Here is a 14011-nt window from a genome sequence, read left to right as displayed (position 1 = left end):
CAGGTACGGGATACTGAGTTGGATGATCAGCCATGATCATATTGAATGGCGGTGCAGGCTCGAAGGGCCGAATGGCCTACTCCTGCACCTAATTTCTATGTTTCTATGTTTCTATGACTGCATAGTCTCCTGCAGTCACCTAAAAAGTCGCCTAAGTGGGACAGGCCCATTAGTTAATAAATTCATCTCAATTTCGCCCAAGCCATTCTGGCAGACGCTCCTCAAATGTATTCATAAAATATATCTTGTTCTTGCCTTAGTTGGAGAGTGCATACTCAGAATACCACAAAAACAGTTGAAAAGTATAAAGTACAAGTTTTACCTCAGGGTATTAATGCTGAAGTATGGCAGCTGTACACTTGAAATATTTTGCTGATAAATAATTCTTAATTTTTACCAATTCACATTTGACTGAAACTAGGATAGTTTGCTATCCACCTGGAAAACACAAAGTTTTCCAGGTGGATAGCTTCAACTTCAACTCCCCCTCCCATTCCCAATCTGACCTCTCTGTCCTGGGTCTCCTCCATTGCCAGAGTGAGCAACATCGGAAATTGGAGGAACAGCACCTCATATTCCGCCTGGGTTGCTTGCGTCCGGATGGCATGAACGTTGAATTCTCCCAGTTTTGCTAGCCCTTGCTGTCTCCTCCCCTTCCTTAACCCTCGAGCCGTCTCCTCCCATACCCCCGTCCTCGGGCTCCTCCTCCTCGTCCCTTTTTCCTTCCTTTTTCCTTTTTCCTTCCTTCTCCCCCCCATCCCCCATCAGTCTGAAGAAGGGTTTCGGCCCAAAACGTCGCCTATTTCCTTCGCTCCATAGATGCTGCTGCACCCGCTGAGTTTCTCCAGCATTTTTGTGTACTTTGGAAAACACAAAGTGCTGGATTAACTCAGTGGTCAGGCAGTATCTGGGGACCGGAAAGGCAGGCGATGCTTCAGGTCGGGGTCCTTCTACAGACCGATCCTGAAAAGTCACCTGTCCATTACCTCCCCAGATTCTCCCTGACCCAGTGAGTTCCAGCATCAACAGTCTCCATCGTGACATCTGCCTGCTGGTTTTACATGACTTGGTCTGCTTTCTCGACCTCTGTCTTTGCAGTTTTTGTTGCTGTAATCAAAACCAGAAAAAGAGGAGGACAGGAAGAGAAGGGAAGAATAAAACAGAATCATTAAAGCTCTGAGAGAGGCCATTTAGCCCGTCGAGGCCATGTCAGCTTCTTCAAGAGCGATCCATTCAATTCAATATCCTCAATCTTTCTCCAAAGCCTTGTATGCTGAATTCTCGATGCAATTACATTTTAAGGGCCCCGGTTTACCCTGTTTTCATCATCCTTTACTGACAGTGAATTCCAGAACAGCATTACCCTCTGCACAAAAAATTTTCCGAAATTTCCTTTGTGATTTTTCCCATCACTTTCAATCTATGTCCTCAGGTTCCCAACCCACTCTCTGGTGAAGACAACGTCTCTCTATTTATGTTGTTGAAACCTATCATCATCTTCTAATTTCTATCATATCTCCTCTTAACCTCTATTGATCTAAGAGCTCCAGCCCACCCTCTACAATCGAACGTTGTAACTGAAATCCTGCACCGCTGGATTATTTCTAGTAAATCTCTTCTCCAACCCCTCTACGACCATCACATCCAGAAAATATGGTGACCAGGGAGAAAAAAAAGCCAATTGAGGACAAGTTTGTGGGCGGCAATAGGATTAACAAACACATCAGAAAGGCTGGCTCCATCCTGGGGGGGGCGGAGTTGGATTCATAGGAGGTGGTCTTGGAGGGGAGGATGCTCCTCAAACTATGGAGCATCCTGGACAATACAGCTCGCTCCCCTCCATGACACACTGGTCAACCTGAGGAAAACCTTCAGCACGGCAGGCACAGGTTATTGATTGAGGACGATCAGCCATGATCACAATGAATGGCGGTGCTGGCTCGAAGGGCAAAATGGCCTCCTCCTGCACCTATTTTCTATGTTTCTATATTTCTATGTTTCTATGTTACTATGTTTAACAGACTGCTTTCACCAAGATGCAGGGCAGAACACCACAGGAGATCCTTCTTCCCTGTGGCCATCAAACTTTACAATCCTCCCCCTTCTGTTTTGGGGTAGACTGAGACTGACTCCCCTCCCGCCCCCGTTTGCACATCCACAATCCTTTCCACTCGTCAATTTAATTTCATGATTCATGTATTTTTTGTTCTTTTTGTTGGCAGTTCAATTTCCCACCTGGGATAAATAAACTTTGATCATATCATATCATAAGTTGTATTGTTTAGTTTAATTTACTGTATTGTCACATGTAGCACGATACTGTGCAAATCATTTGTTGCGTGGTAACCAGTCAGCGGAAAATCTTATACGTGATTATAATTACGCCATCCATGGTGCAAGATAGTAAGCATGCAGGTACAGCAGGCAGTGTGGAGAGCCTTAATTGTGAGAGGATTCAAGGTTAGGAGCTAGGAGGTCCTACTGCAGTTGTACAGGGCCCTGGTGAGACCACACCTGGAGTATTGTGTGTAATTTTGTTTCCTAATTATTTTTTTTTAATTTAAAAAAAAAAAAAAAAATTTTATTAGAAGTTGTGTACATTACAATAATATAAGCCAAAAATAACATAATACATTTCCTGTACCACTTCATATTTTAAACTTTAAAAAGAAGAAAAGTAAAGAAAGTGAAATAGGATAGTATAGCAATGTTACAAAATTTTGAGATTTAAAAAATCAAGTCTGCAATTTATCCCATCAGATAAAGCATAACAATAAGTTTAATTTGACACCTAATTCACTTTCATATCTCAAGTAATAAAAAAGTTATGCCCATTTTCATACTCGGAAATTAGCATCTTGTTCCCTATTGATTTTCTATGGACATAACAAAAAAGCTGTGATCATGGACAGTCAAAAGCCCATAACCTTCTTAAAAATTAAGAGAACTGAATGAAATTTTCAGTTATCATAGATTGAACCATTCTGAAACAAATATAAAATAATCTTACTTGGATGACCTGAAATTAAAGCATATAATTAGTTAGTTACCCAATTGTAGCTAATTTCAAACTTCAATTACTAGATCTAAACATCTATCCATTTCTTAATAAATGATTAACATTTTTAAATAGCCTAAGTGTCCAAATAATATTCACAAATAATTCACAATAAAACATGATTTTTAAATAACATTTACATCAATTTATAGGCCAAATGGAAGGAATTTAGTGTCCAATTGCTGTAAATTAAAGTCATTTTTAATCTGCTTTCTAGTGGGTTCCTGTGAACGCGCTGGTTTAGAACGTTCACATTGCGCTGGATTTATGTCCTCAAATTCCCAGAAAAATACTGCGGGATATAAAAAGCCCAAAATGAGCAACTCGCTATAGTAAACTTTATATACAGGGTTCTTAAGAAGCCCCTTTTAATGTAAAAATAAGGTACATACCTTTAATTGTTTGCTTTATAAAACCCTGGGGCTGCGAGAGGTTGCGGGTTGAGAGAGTGATTTTTAAACTACTATAACTATTATACAAGGCCATAAAAACGAATAATACCTTTTGCGACGGGGTCTTTCAGCGATTTTCCGTTAATGATTTACTAGGCTGAACATTTTCGATTGCAACAGCCTAGTAAAAATCGCGTTTTAAACCCGCCCCCTCTAAACAGCGCCAAAATCACACACACGGGGCTGGGACAGATTCTCAATGACGATTCAGGTAGGCTTTGTAACATACCTAGATAGTAAGTGGGTGAAAGAGTGATCAAAAAAAGACCCTTAGACACGAAAAATTCATTAAAAAAAGTTCAGTAGTAACTCATAGAAAAAGAAAACGAGAAAAAGAAAACAGAAGATATATTAGAAGTAGAAAAAAGAGACAAAAGGGATATACCAACTTCGTATTTTTCCTCACCCCTCACCAGGTCCTGAAACCATTTATTTTCAGAATTCTGTTGCACCTTATACTTGTAGTAAGTCGATAAATGGAGACCAAATCTTTTGGAAATGGTCTGGTTTGCCTGCTAGAAGGAATCTCATATCTTCCAGGTGTAGCATTTCGGACATATTTGAAATCCACATATTTATTGTTTCCTAATTTGAGGAAGGATATTCGTGCTATTGAAGGAGTGCAGTGTAGGTTCACCAGGTTAATTCCTGGGATGGCGGGACTGACGTATGATGAAAGAATGGATCGACTGGGCTTATATTCGCAGGAATTTAGAAGGATGAGAGGATATCTTATAGAAACATAAAATTCTTAAAGGATTGAACTGGGTAGATGCAGGAAAAATGCTCCCAATGTTGGGGGTCCAGAACCAATGGACACTGTTTAAGAATAAGGGGTAGGCCATTTAGGACTGATATGAGGAAAAACTTTTTCATCCAAAGAGTTGTGAATCTGTGGAATTCTCTGCCACAGTTGGCAGTGGAGGCCAATTCACTGGATGTTTTCAAGGGAGAGTTAGATTTATCTCTTAGGGCTAATGGAATCAAGGAATATGGGCAAAAAGCCAGAACGGGGTACTGATTTTGGATGATCAGCCATGATCATATTGAATGCTGGTGGTGGCTCGAAGGACCGAATGGCCTACTCCTGCACCTATTTCCTATATTCTATGTACAGATACATGATAAAAGAATAGTGTTTAGTGCAAGATAAATTCCAGTAAAGACAATAGACAATAGACTCTGCTATCTTTAAGAACTCTATCTAGCTCTCTCTTGAAAGTATATAAAGAAGTCCACTGCCCTCTAAGGCATAGAATTCCATAGACTCACAACTCTCTGTGAGAAAAAGTGTATCCTCGTCTCCATTCTAAATGGTTTACCCCTTATTCTTAAACTGTGGCCCCTGGTTCTGGACTCCCCCAACATCGGGAACATGTTTCCTGCCTCTAGCGTGTCCAAACCCTTAATAATCTTATATGTTTTAATAAGATCCCATCTTATCCTTCTAAACTCCAGAGTATACAAGCCCAGCCACTTCATTCTCTCAGCATATGACAGTCCCGCCATCTCGGGAATTAACCTTATAAACCTACGCTGCATTCCCTCAATAGCAAGAATGTCCTTGCTTAAATTAGGGGACCAAAACTGCACACAATTCTCCAGGTGTGGTCCCACTAGGGCCATATACAACTGCTGAAGGACCTCTTTGCTCTTATACTCAATTCCTCTTGTTATAAAGGCCAACATGCCATTCTCTTTCTTCACTGCCTGCTGTACTTGCATGCTTAATTTCATTGACCGATGAACAAGGACCCGCCAGATCCCGTTGTACTTCCCCTTTTCTCAACTTGACACCATTTAGATAATAATCTGCCTTCCTGGTTTTGCAACCGAAGTGGAAAACCTCACATTTATCTGCATTAAACTGCACCTGCCATGCATCTGCCCACTCATCCAACCTGTCCAAGTCACCCTGCATTCTCAGCATCCTCCTCACAGTTCACACTCCCACCCAGCTTTGTGTCATCTGCAAATTTGCTAGTGTTACTTTGAATCCCTTCATCTAAATCATTGATGTATATTGTAAATAGCTACGGTCCCAGCACAGAGCCTTGCGGTACCCCACTAGTCACTGCCTGCCATTCTGAAAGGGACCCGTTAATCCCTACTCTTTGTTTCCTGTCTGCCAACCAATTCTGTCCATGTCAGCACTCTATCCCCAATACCATGTGCCCTAATTTTGCCCACTAAGCACCTTTGTGGGACCTTATCAAATGCTTTCTGAAAGTCCAGGTACGTTACATCCACTGGCTCTCCCTTGTCCATTTTCCTAGTTATATCCTCAAAAAATTCCAGAAGATTAGTTAAGCATGATTTCCCCTTTGTAAATCCATGCTGACTCGGACTGATCCTGTTACTGCTATCAAAATGTTAATTCATCTTTTATAATTGACTCCAGTATCTTCCCTGCCACCGATATCAGGCTAACTGATCTATAATTCCCTGTTTTCTCTCTCCTGCCTTTTTTTAAAAGTGGGATAACATTAGATACCCTCCAATCGACCGAAACTGATCCTAAATCTATAGAACATTGGAAAATTATCACCAATGCGTCCATGGTTTCTAGAGCCAATTCCTTAAGTACCCTGGGATGCAGACCATCAGGCCCTGGGGATTTACCAGCCTTCAGTCCCATCAGTTTACCCAACATCATTCCCTGCCTAACGTGGATTTCCTTCAGTTCCTCCATCACCCCAGATCCTCTGGCCACTACTATATCAGGAAGAATGTTTGTGTCCTCCTTAGCGAAGACAGATCCAAAGTACCTGTTCAACTCATCTGCCATTTCCTTGTTCCCTATAATAAAATCACCTTTTTCAGTCTTCAAGGGTCCAACTTTGGTCTTAACTATTTTTTTCTTCTTCACATACTTTTACTATCCTCCTTTATATTCTTGGCTAGCTTACCTTCGTACCTCATCTTTTCTCCCCGTATTGCCTTTTTAGTTATCTTCTGTTGCTCTTTAAACATTACCCAATCCTCTTGCTTCCTGCTCATCTTTGCTACATTGTACTTCTTCTCTTTTATTTTTATACTGTCCCTGACGTCCCTTGTCAGCCACGGTCATCCCTTACTCCCCTTGGAATCTTTCTTCCTCTTTAGAATGCACCTTCTGTATTATTCCCAGAAATACCTGCCATTGTTGTTCCACTGTCATCCCTGCTAGGGTATCTTTCCAGTCAACTTTGGCCAGCTCCTCCCTCATGGCTCCATAGTCCCCTTTATTCAACGGTAACACAGACACCTCCAATTTACCCTTCTCCCTCTCCAATTGTAGATTAAACTTGACCATATTATGGTCACTCCCTCCTAATGGCTCCTTAAACTCATTCCTTTATCAAATGCGATTCATTACATAACACTAAATCCAGAATTGCCTTCTCCCTGGTAGGCTCCAATAGAAGCTGCTCTAAGAATCCATCATGGAGGTACTCCACAAACTCCCTTTCTTGGGGTCCAGTACCAACCTGATTTTCCCAGTCTACCTGCATGTTAAAATCTCCCATAACAACCGTAACATTACCTCTACTACATGCCAATTTTAACTCCTGATTCAACTTGCACCCTATATCCAGGCTACTATTTGGGGGCCTGTAGATAAGTCCCAATAGGGTATTTTTACCCTTACAATTCCTTAGTTCTATCCATACTGACTCCACATCTCCTGTTTCAATGTCACCCCTTGCAAGGGACTGAATTTCATTCCTCACCAACAGAGCTCCCCCTCCCCCTCTGTCCACCTGTCTGGCTTTTCGATAGGAGGTATACCCTTGAATATTCAGTTCCCAGCCCTGGCCCTCTTGCAGCCATGTCTCTGTCATTCCCACAACATCATACTTGCCAGTTTCTAACTGAGCCTCAAACTCATCCACTTTATTTCTTATACTTCGCGCATTCATATACAACACTTTGACCTCCCCTCTCTGGGGTTATGGAGACAAGGCAGGAGAATGGGGTTGAGGGGACGATAGATCAACCATTATTGAATGATGGAATAGACTTGATGGGCTGAATGGCCTAATTCTGCTCCTATCATTTATGAAATTATGGACACTGGACATTGTCTGTGGAACTGACGTGCTACAATGCTCAGGACTACATTCTGCACTCAGTTTCTTCCCCTTTGCTCTACTTGTCTTTGACTTGATTTTATTTATGTATAATGCATCTGATCTTTTTGGATGGTGTCGAAAGCAAAGCTTTTCACGGCACCTCAGTACACAATAACAACAAACCTAAAACTTGAACTGTTCCCCTGATTGAAAGTAGGGGCAAGGGATGCATAAAAATATGGTTTAAAAGAGATAGTTTGTGGTAGAGAACATACATTATATTTACATTCCTTATTGATCTTGGATTAACGATCAATTTTAGCAATGGAGATGACAACTATGGTACTTTGATTTTTAGTTTAGTTTAGTTTAGAGATACAGCGCGGAAACAGGTTCTTCAGCCCACCAGACCATTCAGTGAACCCACATATTAATACACGAGTGACAATTTTACAATTTACATTTATACATTCATACCAAGCCAATCATCCTACAAACTTGTACGCCTTTGGAGTGTGGGAGGAAACTGCAGGTTACGGGAAGAAGGTATAACCTCCGTACAGAGAGCACCCGTAGTCAGGATCGAACCCGGGTCTCTGGCGCTGTAAGGCAGTTGCTCTACTGCTACGCCACTGTACCACCCATATCTCTCTCTGTTGATAGATGCCTAAACAGGTTCTCCACCATAACTGTTCAAATTTTAATCTCTTATATTTAAGGAAATGGAGATAATGGATGCACCAGTGAGAATAACTGGAATTAAATAAACGACTTGTTTTAATGTGGACAAAGATATCCAAGGAAAAGAACAAGCTCTGGTTTAGGAAGTTGGGGGCAGCAGAGAGCCCATGATGAACCCTATCCATTTAACCTGGATGACCCAATGATGCTTTATTGTCACCAATACCTATTTACAGTGAAATGTTTTGCTTTTGCATACAACCTGGTAAAACCATGCAACAGACCTCACCTAGACAGTGCACGTGTAACCATGTTCCTGGCACCAACTAAGTACCAAAAGTTCAATAAACATTCCTACCTACTGCCTGCCGCTGCACATGGCAGTGGGCCTCCTCCGCAACAGCCCCCCACCCCCATCCCCCCCCGTCGGGTCCCTCTTTCGTTCTTTTGTGCATCCTTTGATGAATGCAGCTCCAACAGCGCTCGACAATTTGGACAATACAATCTGGTACTACCTGCGACTTTCATGGCCCCGTGGCTGCAGATCTAACAAATGTATTAAATAATAAGCAACACATACGTCCATCTAATGAAAAAATTACAGGACTAATTTTTATACTGGGACCATGTAATTACTTTAAAACAAATGAAGGATGACTGGTTTAGATCGAAACTTTCTAAATGTTCTGTGATTTTTGTAACTTTGTTTACTTTTATCAACGGAAAGTTTAATCAGATGATTTTTTAATGTATATACAATTACAAAATGTTGGAAGTCTGAAATTAAAAGTGGAAAAACTGAAAATACTTAATAAGATAATTACTAACCAACACCAGAATAAATTTAGAGGGTTTGTTAGGCAGAGGCTAATTAGAACATGCAAATTACTTCACGGGAAGTTATGGAGGGAAGTGTCATTTACGCTGTAAGCTGAAAAGAACATAAAATGCTTTAGATGGAGTTAGACAGAATAGGTGGGAGGGTAGTGCTTGATGTTGGCACGCTCTGGGATGTGAATATCATTGACCCTGAGAGCATTTATCGTCCATCTCCATGTGACATGTCCATGATTTATTAGGGGTGGCACGGTGGCGCGGCAGTAGAATTGGTGCCTTGCAGCAAAAGCAGCACCGGAGACCCGGGTTTGATCCCGACTACGAGTGCTGTCTGTACGGAGTTTGTACGTTCTCCCCGTGACCTGCATGGGTTTTCTCCGATACTCCAAAGATGTACAGGTTTGTATGTTAATTGGTTTGGTAAATGTAAAAATTGTTCCTAGTGGGTATAGGATAGTGTTAATGTGCGGGGATCGCTGGTCGGCGCGGACCCGGTGGGCCAAAAGGGTCTGTTTTTCCAAACTAAACTAAACTAAGTTATGAACTGAATCAGCCAGGTGATGAAGGTTTTCAAAATTAATTAATTTGAGGATGTATCCTTTCCCTCATGTAAAATGTCCTATTTCAACACTGGGGAGTTATACCTGCAGGGAATATAGACACACAATGCTGGAGTAACTCAGCGGGTCAGGCAGCATCACTGGAGAAAAGAATTAGGTGACATTTTGGTTCAAGACACATCTTCAGACTGAGAGTCAGGGGAGAGGGAAACTAGAGGCATGAAAAGGTTCAGAACAATTCAGAGCCAGCACCGAAGACCAAGGAAAGGTGGAGCCCACAATTGTCACGTTGTCTGTGGAAGAGGTGACAACAAAGGGATATATGGATGCAAACAGTGGAACCAGCAGGGAGCAACTAGTGGACATGCTGCCTCACAGTTCCAATGATCCGGATTCAAACTTGATCTCTGGGTGCTGTCTGTGTGGAGTTTGCACATTCTCCCTGTGGGCTGCCCCCAGTTACTCCAGCATCTTAGAGGAGCCTGGGTTGGTAGGTTAATTAGCCACTGTTACTTTTCCCCAAGTGTGCAGATTAGTTGTAGAATCTGTGGTTGGTCTGTGCTTTCTGTGGGGTTGATGAACTCAAATCCTAAATTACAAATTACATAGAAACATAGAAAATAGGTGCAGGAGTAGGCCATTCGGCCCTTCGAGCCTGCACCGCCATTCAATATGATCATGGCTGATCATTAAACTCAGTATCCCGTACCTGCCTTCTCTCCATACCCCCTGATCCCCTTAGCCACAAGGGCCACATCTAACTCCCTCTTAAACATAGCCAATGAACTGGCCTCAACTACCTTCTGTGGCAGAGAATTCCAGAGATTCACCATTCTCTGTGTGAAAATTTTTTTTTCTCATCTCGGTCCAAAAAGATTTCCCCCTTATCCTTAAACTGTGACTCCTTGTTCTGGACTTCCCCAACATCGGGAACAATCTTCCAGCATTTAGCCTGTCCAACCCCTTAAGAATTTTGTAAGTACTCCATAAAGTACTTGACGAGGGCGGCACGGTGGCGCAGCGGCAGCGTTGCTGCTGGTCGGCACGGATTTGGTGGGCTGAAGGGCCTGTATCTGCGCTGTGTCTCGAAATTAAAACCTAAAGTGATATCTATCTATTCCTGGTTAAGAAGGAACTGCACATGCTGGAAAATCGAAGGTAGACAAAAATGCTGGAGAAAGACTGGATAGACTTGGTTTATACTCTCTAGAATTTAGGAGATTGAGAGGGGATCTTATAGAAACTTACAAAATTCTTAAGGGGTTGGACAGGCTAGATGCAGGAAGATTGTTCCCGATGTTAGGGAAGTCCAGGACAAGGGGTCACAGCTTAAGGATAAGGGGGAAATCCTTTAAAACCGAGATGAGGAGAACTTTTTTCACACAGAGAGCGGTGAATCTCTGGAACTCTCTGCCACAGAGGGTAGTTGAGGCCAGTTCATTGGCTATATTTAAGAGGGAGTTAGATGTGGCCCTTGTGGCTAAGGGGATCAGAGGGTATGGAGAGAAGGCAGGTACGGGATACTGAGTTGGATGATCAGCCATGATCATATTAAATGGCGGTGCAGGCTCGAAGGGCCGAATGGCCTACTCCTGCACCTAATTTCTATGTTCTATGTCTATGTTTCTAAACCCAGTGGGTGAGGCAGCATCTATGGAACGTAGGAAATAGGCGACGTTTCGGGTCGGAAACAGTGCCTATTTCCTTTGCTCCATAGATGCTGCCTCACCTGCTGAGTTTCTCCAGCATTTTTGTCTACCATCTATCTATTCCTGGAACCCCTTCAATCTGCCTGTAATGCGAGGATGTACATGGATTAAACTGCAGGGGGGCAGAGGTAGGTTCCCAGCCACAGTCAGAGGAAATCGGAAACACAAACACCTGAATGATCTGCCAGTAGAGGTCAGCAAAGCACAGAAGAGCACCAGCAACTCCAGTGGGGAAAAAAAGTCTGAATTTAAAGCATCCGTAACCAATGCAGACATTGCGACGGTTTCATATGAATTCTGAAAATATAGATTTTAATATGCTGGCCTAAAAAAAATGATCACATCACACCCGTCCCAGAAAAAAAAGTAGTTGATATAAAATGATTGGAATCACAACATAACGTGTGTGTTAATTTCAGTGTTAAGAAAGAACAAAAAAAATCTCGTTCCAAAGTTACATGAATAATTTAGAAAGAATATCAAACATTGGGGAAAACGCATGGCTTTGATTCAAGGTATATACCAAATTCGTGGATTGTTTTTGTTGTTCGAAATTCGTGCATTGTGTGCATCATTCTGCATTTCTCTGGCACAATAAAAGTTAAAAAATATATAAGACTCTACATTTGATATTCAGAAAACGCAGCTTGGCATAAGGCGAAAAAAAAACCCCAAACTGCAAGAAAGTAGCTCGAAAGAATCTCTGATAAATCCATTCCCGGGTTTCTGAAACTCCGTCTTTGGGAACGAACTGCTACCGAGTAACAAATGATTGGGACTCACCGGGGGGAGAAAAGCGGGGAAAGGATCAAGTCAGACAGTCACACACACAACTACTCCAGTGAATGCTATTGCTGGTCAGAGTTATTGACTAGTGGGACTGAGAGAGAGGAGGGGAGAAAGAGAGAGGGGCAGAGTGTGTGTGTGTGTGAGAGAGAGAGAGAGAGAGGGAAAAAAAAAGTTTGGAAATTGTCCTCTGCCCTCCCTCTCGGCGAACTGAGCAGAGAGGAAAGTCTTTTTTTTTATTCCCGCGTGTATCTTGTCTAAGGAGTCACGGCGCAGGCAGACACGCCGGCAGCGGTCCCAACTCGTCAAAGTCCGACACTGAATTGAATCCTTAAAAACGCACACACACACACAGAGAACAGGCGCTGATTTCTTCGCTGTTACTTAAAACCGTTTTGGGAGCTTTACTTTTGACGTGTGGAATTTTGTTTTTTGGCAGTCTGCTTTTGCTGATAACGGTTTCAGTAGTTTCTTGTTTTGTTTTTAAAAAAACATCTTCTGTATGTGAGGTTATTTCGTTTTTTTCTTTAACGTAGTTGTTTCTTGAGTGTTTGAAGACTCGCAGCCAAGCACACGGATCAGATTTCACACCAAAATCTTCACTGCTAACCAGGTAAAAGTTTTGCATTTCCCCAGTTTGTTTAAAAAAGGACTGCACTTCCTTGCGGTACCTGCCCGTCTCGCTGTACTTTTTTTTATTATTAACTACGGCTTTCACTTAATTGATGCAACTTTGTTAAATATTGTTTATGCTCTTTTCGAAACTTTTTGCCGCTGGGTTTTGGGGGGGAAGAGGAATTGTGATTCTCAGTAAACCGTGACTTTCTTGTGCGGGGTGGGAATTTAAAAAAAAAACTTCCCCAAAAAAGTTTACAAACAAACTGCTGTTCGTTCACGCTCCTTTCCCAAACGCTGCCCTCTTTTGTCCTGATTACCTTTTATGGAATTCCAAATATTTTTTCGTTCTTTGCAACCTGATCCCAATTTTTTTTTTTTTGACGGGTATTTTGTTGAGTGTCGGGCGCCAGGCTTATTAAGGAGTTGAAATTAGAGGGGGCGGAGGGGTTGTTAGGGGAAGTAAATCTCTCTCTTTTTGTGCGGAAAGGGAGACTCGTATGGAGCAGAACAATGTTCGACGGCAACTTTCCTTATCGTTGTCACTCTCTTTAGTCGATCCCCTCCCGCCCTATGTGTAATATTGCTTTGTGCGATATTTTGATTGCTACCCTTGTACCAGTGAGTTTGGCAAAGAGGCGCCCTTGTATGTTTCCAGTTGCAATTTCGGAGCCCAAATTTTCCTTCTACCTCTCCCGGTAACCAGAAACGGGTCTTCCCCTGAGTTTTACATTACGTGAAACTCCTAACCCAATTCATGGTTACAACTATTTTAACTATCCAATTTACCATCATCCTGCGCTGGGATTAACTCTGCGCCTTGGCATCACTTTCAGCCTTTAAGAGCAAACTGTGTTAGCAACTGCGTGTTTTCTTTAAAGCAAATAAAAATCAGGGGAGCTGCAGCTGCGAAAAGTACGCTGTTCCTTCATCTAACTACCCCCAACCTCCCTCCCCAGCCGAGGCGCAAAACTTCACTGCACTGATTTGACCTTAAAGGTACAGTGCTGCAGGAATATAGCCGAGATATTGTTACTTACTAAACGTACACATGTGAAGATACTGCTGCTGCACTTCACAACGTAGAGTGATGTCAATGTAATCATTGTAATGTCTTTTTTTCTTCTTGATTTATTTTATTGATAATAATTATTAATTGGCAACTGGCAATACCCCCCAGTGAAGTGTGAGACGCTCACGGGGTACTTCGTGGACCTCTGAGAGGGAAAAATAAAGGTCTTGGTCCAATCATGAAAGC

The 14011-nt window shown here is 42.1% G+C and overlaps 1 protein-coding gene and 1 long non-coding RNA gene across 2 annotated transcripts in view; one reads left to right on the top strand and one right to left on the bottom strand.

The window, feature by feature from the left end:
• The window catches only part of LOC129699093 (uncharacterized), a 48935-nt gene that overhangs the window by 19791 nt on the left and 15133 nt on the right, over positions 1-14011 (bottom strand). The window lies entirely within an intron of this gene.
• The window catches only part of gli2a (GLI family zinc finger 2a), a 442689-nt gene continuing 440823 nt past the window's right edge, over positions 12146-14011 (top strand). Inside the window, exon 1 of the mRNA XM_055638741.1 lies at positions 12146-12751. The gene's annotated coding sequence lies outside the window, so the exon portion shown is untranslated. The remainder of the gene's footprint in view (positions 12752-14011) is intronic.

The sequence above is a fragment of the Leucoraja erinacea genome, chromosome 7 (genome assembly GCF_028641065.1).
Source record: "Leucoraja erinacea ecotype New England chromosome 7, Leri_hhj_1, whole genome shotgun sequence".
Taxonomy (NCBI): domain Eukaryota; kingdom Metazoa; phylum Chordata; class Chondrichthyes; order Rajiformes; family Rajidae; genus Leucoraja; species Leucoraja erinaceus.
Note: the sequence above shows the minus strand (reverse complement) of the source record. Positions and strands in the feature narration are given on the sequence as shown.